The sequence below is a fragment of the Rattus norvegicus genome, chromosome X, assembly GCF_036323735.1.
Source record: "Rattus norvegicus strain BN/NHsdMcwi chromosome X, GRCr8, whole genome shotgun sequence".
NCBI lineage: Eukaryota > Metazoa > Chordata > Mammalia > Rodentia > Muridae > Rattus > Rattus norvegicus.
The window spans coordinates 22,027,894-22,037,514 of NC_086039.1; the positions used below are offsets into that span (position 1 = coordinate 22,027,894).

Below are 9,621 nucleotides of genomic sequence, written 5' to 3' on the forward strand. Positions count from 1 at the left end.
GCTCCCAGGTCCTCCACCAGGAAACAACCAGATTTGGAATCCCAGTTGTGGCCTCCTGACTTGACTCCACTCTCACCAGGAGGATGAAAGGCCTCAGCTGGGGGCTCCCTGCTACCAGCACTGGGTTGTAAGAGCTGCCATCCAGGATGGCCACCCAGATGGCAATCCCAGTCTCAACCCCAGACACATGGGCTCTAGTGGCTGACTTTGTAGGCTATAAGCTGAGGTAGAAGGGTTATGTCTGTGGAGCTGGCCCTGGGAAAGGCCCAGCAGCTGATCTGCTACACCAAGCCATGCATGCTGCTGGAGACGAGTTTGAGACCCGCTTCCGGTACACCTTCTCTGACCTAGCCACTCAGCAACATGTGACCCCAGGCTCAGCCCAGCAACGCTTCACCCAGGTTTCCGATGAACTTTTTCAAGGGGGCCCCAACTGGGGACGTCTTGTGGCATTCTCTGTCTTTGGGGCTGCCCTGTGTGCTGAGAGTGTCAACAAAGAAATGGAGGCATTGGTGGGACAAGTGCAGGACTGGATGGTGGCCTACCTGGAGACATGCCTGACTGACTGGATCGACAGCAGTGGGGGCTGGGTGGAGTTCACAGCTCAATACGAGGACGGGGCCCTGGAGGAGGTACGGAACTGAGCATCAGTGAGGATAGTGCTGATGGGGGCTGTGGCACTAGGAGCCCTGGTAACTGTAGGGGCCTTTTTAGCTAGCAAGTGAGAAAGTCTGGGGGACCCTTGCTTATTCTGCTCCTTCTTCACTTTTGACCCCTTTATTCTTAATCGCTTAGGAGCCTTTATCCGAAAAAGGATAAGTTCTGTCCAGGTCTTAATGTTAAGATAACAGTATCAGACCATATCCGTAGAAGATAAATTGTGATTTCATGATTGAAATCATCCAGAAGAAAAAGGAGGGATTGTGGAACCCAAGGAAAATTCCACAAGCTACACCCCTCTCCTAAGAAAAATTCCTCTGCTGGGAAATTCCACCAGTTATACCTCACCCATTCATTTGTGGTTTTATGACTTAGTTACACCCTGTCCTCATGGTCCTATGACCAACAGGTGGTAGTCTCATGACTGACAGGACCAGCAGGGACTTTCCATCGCCTAAAACCACAGCATTGCTCCAGTCACCAAAGACAATGTGACCATGATGTGGACCAATAGAGTTAAAGGGCAAATGGTTCCAACCAATCCTTGTGTGCCTCGATGTACCCATCCCCATTCTTGTGCTTTTGTGGTCTTTGTTCTTAAAAGTAGCCTGTATCTGTAGGACGGGGTTCTTCTCCTTCTTCTCCCACTTGAAGGTTGAGAAACTCTGGTGCAACGGAATCAATAAACCTCTTGTTGATTGCATTGAATCTTGGCTCTTGTGGTCTTTGCGACCAGCAGATTTTTGGTGGTAATCCTTCAGGTCCAACAATTGTTGCTTCCTGTTATTTTTGTTGTTAGAGGTGGAATTGTGTTTGCGTGGCTCTATTCTTTTGGGTTTAATGCAAGAAGATTATTACTTTCTTGTTTTTTCTAGGGTGTAGTTTTTCCACTTGTTTTGGAGTTTTACATCTATTATCCTTTGTAGGCCTGAATTTGTGGAAAGGTATTTTGAAAATTACTTTTGTCATGGAACATTTTGGTTTCTACCTCTATGTGAATTGAGAGTTTTGTTGGTTATAATAGCCTGTCCTTGCATTTTTTTTCTCTTAGTGTCTGTCTGACATCTGACCAAGATCATCTGGCTTTCATAGCCTCTGGTGACAAGTTTGGTGCAATTCTGATAGCTCTACCTTCATATGCTACTTGACCTTTTTCCCTTACTGCTTTTAATATTCTTTCTTTGTTTTGAGTATTTGGTGTTTGACTATTATGTGACAGGAGGAATTTCTTTTCTGGTCCAATCTACTTGTAGTTCTGTAGGCTTCTTTTATCTTTTTGGGCATCTCTTTCTTTTGGTTAGGAAAGTTTCTTCGATAGTTTTGTTGAAGAAATTTACTGGCCCTTTAAGTTGGGAGTTTTCACTCTCTTCTATACCTAGTATCCTTAGGCTTGATCTTCTCATTGTGTCCTGGCTTTCCTGGATGTTTTGGATTAGGGGCTTTTGTGATTTATATTTTCTTTGATGATTATATCAATGTTTTCTATGGTATCTTCTGCCCTGAGGTTCTCTTCTATCTCTTGTATTCTCTTGGTGATGCCTGTGTCTATGACTCCTGATCTCTTCTCTAGGTTTTCTATTTCCAGGGTTGTATCCCTTTGTGTTTTCATTTTGTTTATATTTCCATTTTTTAATTCTAGATTGTTTTGTTCATTTCCTTCATCTGTTTGTTGGTGTTTTACTGGAATTCTTTAAGGGATTTTTGTGTTTCCTCTTTAAGGGCTTCTATTTGTTTACTTGTGTTGTCCCGTACTTCTTTATGGGAGTCATCTATTCCCTTCTTAAAATCCTCTATCATCATCATGAGATTTGATTTTTAATCCAAATCTTGATTTTCTAGTGTGTTGGATATCCATTATTTGCTTTGGTGGGAGAACAGACTCTGATGTTGCCAAGTAGTCTTGGTTTCTGTGGCATAGTTTCTGGTGTTAGCTTGTTTTGTTTTCTCTGTCAGTGGCTTGACCCTCCTGTAAGCCTGTTTGTTAGCCCTCCTGTAAACCTGTTTTCTCTCAGAATAATCTGAGGAGAGACAGCTTTGGAACTGTGTCAACTCTGGGCACAGTGAGAAATAGGAAGGTTCCTGTCCCAGATTGATCCTGGATTTGTGTGTCCTGAGCACTCCAGGAAGGTCCATCAGAGATGAAGTGTTGGTCTTATCTCTGCTCTCAGGTGTGTCAGTGCTCCTGGCAACTGGCTTGCTCTTGGTTCAGGCAGAGACTAGAAGGATCCTCTTCCTGACTGCTCCTAGGTTCCTGTTTCCAGAGGGCTTTAGGCATGTTCCTCTTGGGCCAGGTATGTGAGAAGAAGTTGTGATCTCCCCTGAGCTCTCAGGATTGTCCACACTTTTGAGAGCTCTATCTCTCATGGGATTTGTGTACAGAGAAGTGCAGGACCGGGTCAGCTCAGGATGCTGTCCCCCATATTTGTTCTTTAGGTCAGTTTATCGAGTGATTCCGCAAGAAGGATAACTACATAACTTGGGATGCATGTACTGGGTAGGGGAGAGAGAGAGAGAGAGAGAGAGAGAGAGAGAGAGAGAGAGACAGAGAGAGAGAGACAGAGAGAGAGAGACAGAGAGAGAGAGATTCACTTGCAGCTTCCAGAAACTGAAGCCATGGAATTCATTCTTAAGGCAGCAACCCAATATGCCCAATGTAGTGGGTAAAGCACTGTGAATCCTCATAGAAGAAGAGATCTTGTCTTCCTTATTCACGCCAAATTGTGGCTCATTGCAGGTATTTCCCATGTGTTTACTAAATTATTTTTGTAGCAGAAGTTGACTTGGGATTGCAGAACTATGTCATCTCCCCTCCTAGTCCTACCTTCTGGCTCTTCATCTCATTAATAAGACAGTTTAAAGACACTTGGGCAGGTCAGGAAAGCTGTAGTTTCCTTTAGATGAGAAGTACTGTGTGCCTGCAAGGTGGCAGCATGGACATTCTGGGGATTGGATAAACACTGTACTTAAGTGTCAATGTCTAGTGCATTAGGGACACTGGGTATGGTCGCAAATAACCAGGACACAGGGGATGCAGAGCAAAGGCAGAAGCAACTGAATGCAGCTCCAAGTTTTATTAATCCTTATATAGACATGAATATACATTACCTCAATTTCCACTTTGGCAAGATCTCGTAAGTTTGTTATTCCCATGACACCAGGAACAACTGAGACAAGACTAAACAAAGAAATAAGACTAAGCAAAGGCTTCTTAAAATATTTATATAACAGCCCAATCTCGCGCTCCCTGCCTCCAGCTCACTGCTCGCAAACCCCGTGGGAGAGAGAGCTCACAGCCGAGACAGGGGGGCACTCCTGAGACTGCAGAGCGGAAGAGACCACCAACACTGCCCACCCCTGCCCACATCCCTGGCCCAAGAGGAAACTGTATATGGCCTCTGGGTTCCCTTGGATAAGGGCACAGGAACAACAAGTCTGCTGTGTCTGAGACACCGCTGGAACCTGAAGGGACTGACCAGATAAACAGTTCTCTGCTCCCAAATCCCGTGGGAGGGAGAGCTAAACCTTCAGAGAGGCAGACACGCCTGGGAAACCAGAAGACAATACACTCTGCCCACATCTCTGACTCCAGAGGTAAACACCAAATGCCATGTGGAATCCTGGTGCATGGAGGCTCCCGGAAAGGGTGGCGCAGATCTTCCTGGTTGCTGCCCCTGAGGAGAGCTCATAAGCAACACCCTACCAGCAAACTTGAGCCTCGGGACCACAGGTAAGACAAAACCTTCCTGCTCCAAGCGACCTGCCTGGGGAACTCAAGACACAGGCCCACAGGAACAGTTGAAGACCTGTAGATAGGAAAAACTACATGCCTGAAAGCAGAACACTCTGTCCCCATAACTGGCTGAAAGAAAACAGGAAAACAGGTCTACAGCACTCCTGACACACAGGCTTATAGGACAGTCTAGCCACTGTCAGAAATAGCAGAACAAAGTAACACTAGAGATAATCTGACAGCCAGACGCAAGCACAGGAACCCAAGCAACAGAAACCAAGACTACATGGCGTCATCAGAGCCCAATTCTCCCACCAAAGCAAACACAGAATATCCAAACACACCAGAAAAGCATGATCTAGTTTCAAAATCATATTTAATCATGATGCTGGAGGACGTCAAGAAAGACATGAAGAACTCCTTTAGAGAAACACAGGAAAACATAAATAAACAAGTAGAAGCCTACAGAGAGGAATCACAAAAATCCATGAAAGAATTCCAGGAAAACATAAATAAACAAGTAGAAGCCTATAGAGAGGAATCACAAAAATCTCTGAAAAAATTCCAGGAAAACACAAACAATTGAAGGAATTAAAAATGGAAATAGAAGCAATCAAGAAAGAACACATGGAAACAACGCTGGATATAGAAAACCAAAGGAAGAGACAAGGAGCCGTAGATACAGGCATCACCAACAGAATACAAGAGATAGAAGAGAGAATCTCAGGAGCAGAAGATTCCATAGAAAAAATTGACTCAACTGTCAAAGATAATGTAAAGCAGAAAAAGCTACTGATCCAAAACATACAGGAAATCCAGGACTCAATGAGAAGATCAAACCTAAGGATAATAGGTATAGAAGAGAGTGAAGACTCCCAGCTCAAAGGACCAGTAAATATATTCAACAAAATCATAGAAGAAAACATCCCTAACTTAAAAAAAGCGATACCCATAGGCATACAAGAAGCCTACAGAACTCCAAATAGATTGGACAGGAAAAGAAACACCTCCCGACACATAATAGTCAAAACACCAAATGCACAAAATAAGGAAAGAATATTAAAAGCAGTAAGGGAAAAAGGTCAAGTAACATATAAAGGCAGACCTATCAGAATCACACCAAATTTTTCACCAGAGACTATGAAAGCCAGAAGATCCTGGACAAATGTCATACAGACCCTAAGAGAATACAAATGCCAGCCCAGGTTACTGTATCCTGCAAAACTCTCAATTAACATAGATGGAGAAACCAAGATATTCCATGACAAAACCAAATTTACACAATGTGTTTCTACAAATACAGCAATATAAAGGATAATAAATGGTAAATCCCAACATAAGGAAGCAAGCTACACCCTAGAAAAAGCAAGAAACTAATTGTCTTGGCAACAAAACAAAGAGAAGAAAAGTACACAAACATAATCTCAGATCCAAATATGAATATAATAGGAAGCAATAATCACTATTCCTCAATATCTCTCAACATCAATCGTCTCAAGTCCCCAATAAAAAGACATAGATTAACAAACTGGATACACAATGAGGACCCGGCATTCTGCTGCCTACAGGAAACACACCTCAAAGACAAATATAGACACTACCTCAGAGGGACAGGCTGGAAAACAACTTTCCTAGCAAATGGTTGAAAGAAGCAAGCTGGAGTAGCCATTTTAATATCGAATAAAATCGATTTTCAACTAAAAGTCATCAAAAAAGATAAGGAAGTACAGGTCATATTCATCAAAGGAAAAATCCACCAAGATGAACACTCAATCCTAAATATCTATGCTCCAAATACAAGGACACCTACATACATAAAAGAAACTTGAGTAAAGCTCAAAGCACACATTACACCTCACACAATAATAGTAGGAGTTTTGAACACCCCATTTTCATGAATGGACAGATCATGGAAACAGAAATTAAAGACAGACATAGACAGACTAGAAGAAGTCATGAACCAAATCGACTTAACAGATATTTATAGAACATTCTATCCGAAAACAAAAGAATATACCTTCTTCTCACCACCTCATGGTACTTTCTCCAGAACTGACCACATAATTGGTCATAAAACAGGCCTCAGCAGATACAGAAAGATAGACATAATCCCATGCATCCTATCAGACCACCATGGACTAAAGCTAGACTTCAGTAACAATAAGGGAAGAAGGCCCACATATACATGGAAGTTGAACAATGCTCTACTCAATGATAACCTGGTCAAAGAAGAAATATAGAAAGAAATTAAAGACTTCTTAGGATTTAATGAAAATGAAGGAACAACATACCCAATTTTATGGGACACAATGAAAGCTGTGCTAAGAGGAAAACTCATAGCTCTAAGTGCCTGCAGAAAGAAACAGGAGAGAGCATATATCAGCAGCTTGACAGCACACCTAAAATCTCTAGAACAAAAAGAAGCAAATACACCCAGTAGGAGTAGAAGGCAGGAAATAATCAAACTCAGAGCTGAAATCAACCAAGTAGAAACAAAAAGAACTATACAAAGAATCAACAGAACCAAAATTTGGTTCTTTGAGAAAATCAACAAGATAGATAAACCCTTGGCCAGACTAAAGACAGGACCCAGAGAGTGTGTACAAATAAACAAAACCTGAAATGGAAAGGGAGACACAACTACAGAATCAGAGGAAATTAAAAATATCATCAGATCCTATTACATAAGCCTATATTCAACAAAACTTGAAAATCTGCAGGAAATGGACAATTTCCTAGACACATACCAGGTACCGAAGTTAAATCAGGAACAGATAAACCAGTTAAACAACCCCATAACTCCTAAGGAAATAGAAGCAGTCATTAAAGGTCTCCCAACCAAAAAGAGACCAGGTCCAGACGGGTTTAGTGCAGAATTCTATCAGACCTTCATAGAAGACCTCACACCAATACTATCCAAATTATTCCACAAATTTGAAGCAGATGGAGCACTACCAAATTCATTCTGTGAAGCCACAATTACTCTTATACCTAGACCACACAAAGACCCAACAAAGAAAGAGAACTTCAGACCAATTTCCCTTATGAATATTGACGCAAAAATACTCAATAAAATTCTGGCAAACCAAATCCAAGAGCACATGAAAACAATCATCCACCATGATCAAGTAGGTTTCATCCCAGGCATGCAGGGATGGTTTAATATACAGAAAACAATCAACATGATCCATTATATAAACAAACTGAAAGAACAAAACCACATGGTCATTTCATTAGATGTTGAGAAAGCATTTACAAAATTCAACACCCCTTCATGATAAAAGTCCTGGAAAGAATAGGAATTGAAGGCCCATACCTAAACATAGTAAAAGCTATATACAGCAAACCCGTAGCTAACATTAAACTAAATGGAGATAAACTTGAAGCAATTCCACTAAAATCAGGGACTAAACAAGGTTGCCCACTCTCTCCCTACTTATTCAATATAGTTCTTGAAGTTTTAGCCTGAACAATCAGACAAGAAAAGGAAATCAAGGGGATAAAGATTGGAAAAGAAGAAATCAAAATATCACTTTGCAGATGATATGATATATATTTAAGTGATCCCAAAAGTTCCACCAGAGAACTACTAAAGCTGATAAAAACTTCAGCAAAGTGGCTGGGTATAAAATTAACTCAAATAAATCAGTAGCCTTCCTCTACACAAAAGGGAAACAAGCCAAGAAAGAAATTAGGGAAATGACACCCTTCATAATGGACCCAAGTAATATAAAGTATCTCGGTGTGACTTTAACCAAGCAAGTAAAAGATCTGTACAATAAGAACTTCGAGCCTCTGAAGAAAGAAATTGAAGAAGACCTCAGAAGATGGAAAGATCTCCCATGCTCATGGATTGGCAGGATTAATATAGTAAAAATGGCCATTTTACCAAAAGTGATCTACAGATTCAATGCAATCCCCATCAAAATACCAATCCAATTCTTCAAAGAGTTAGACAGAACAATTTGCAAATTCATCTGGAATAACAAAAAACCCAGGATAGCTAAAACTATCCACAACAATAAAAGGACTTCTGGGGGAATCACTATCCCTGAACTCAAGCAGTATTACAGAGCAATAGTGATAAAAACTGCATGGTATTGGTACAGAGACAGACAGATAGACCAATGGAACAGAATTGAAGACCCAGAAATTAACCCACACACCTATGGTCACTTGATTTCTGACAAAGGAGCCAAAACCATCCAATGGAAAAAAGATAGCATTTTCATCAAATGGTGCTGGTTCAACTGGAGGTCAACATGTAGAAGAATGCAAATTGATCCATCCTTATCACCCTGTACAAAGCTTAAGTGCAAGTGGATCAAGGACCTCCACATCAAACCAGGTACACTCAAACTAATAGAAGAAAAACTAGGGCAGCATCTTGAACACATGGGCACTGGAAAAAATTTCCTGAATAAAACACCAATGGCTTATGCTCTAAGATCAAGATTCGACAAATGGGATCTCATAAAACTGCAAAGCTTCTGTAAGGCAAAGGACACTGTGTTTAGGACAAAACAGCAACCAACAGATTGGGAAAAGATCTTTACCAATCCTACAACAGATAGAGGTCTTATATCCAAAATATACAAAGAACTCAAGAAAGTTAGACTGCAGGGAGACAAATAACCCTATTAAAAATGGGGTTCAGAACTATACAAAGAATTCACAGCTGAGGAATTCCGAATGGCTGAGAAACACCTAAAGAAATGTTCAACATCTTTAGTCATAAGGGAAATGGAAATCAAAACATCCCTGAGATTTCACCTCACACCAGTGAGAATGGCTAAGATCATAAACTCAGATGAGAACAAATGCTGGCTAGGATGTGGAGAAAGAGGAACACTCCTCCATTGTTGGTGGGATTGCAGACTGGTACAACCATTCTGGAAATCAATCTGCAAGTTCTTCAGAAAATTGGACATTGAACTACCTGAGGATCCAGCTATACCTCTCTTGGGCACATATCCAAAGATGCCCCAACATATAAAAAAGACACCTGCTCCACTATGTTCATAGCAGCCTTATTTATAATAGCTAGAAGCTGGAAAGAACCCAGATTCTCTTCAACAGAGAAATGGATACAGAAAATGTGGTACATCTACACAATGGAATATTACTCAGCTATCAAATCAATGAATTTATGAACTTCATAGGCAAATGGATGGAACTGGAAAATATCATCGTGAGTGAGCTAACCCAATCACAGAAAAACACACATGGTA

General features: G+C 41.2%; 1 pseudogene; it reads left to right on the forward strand.

Moving 5' to 3' along the window:
• Bcl2l2-ps1 (Bcl2-like 2, pseudogene 1) lies at window positions 1-725 on the forward strand (annotated as a pseudogene).
• Window positions 726-9,621: the final 8,896 nt, after the last annotated feature.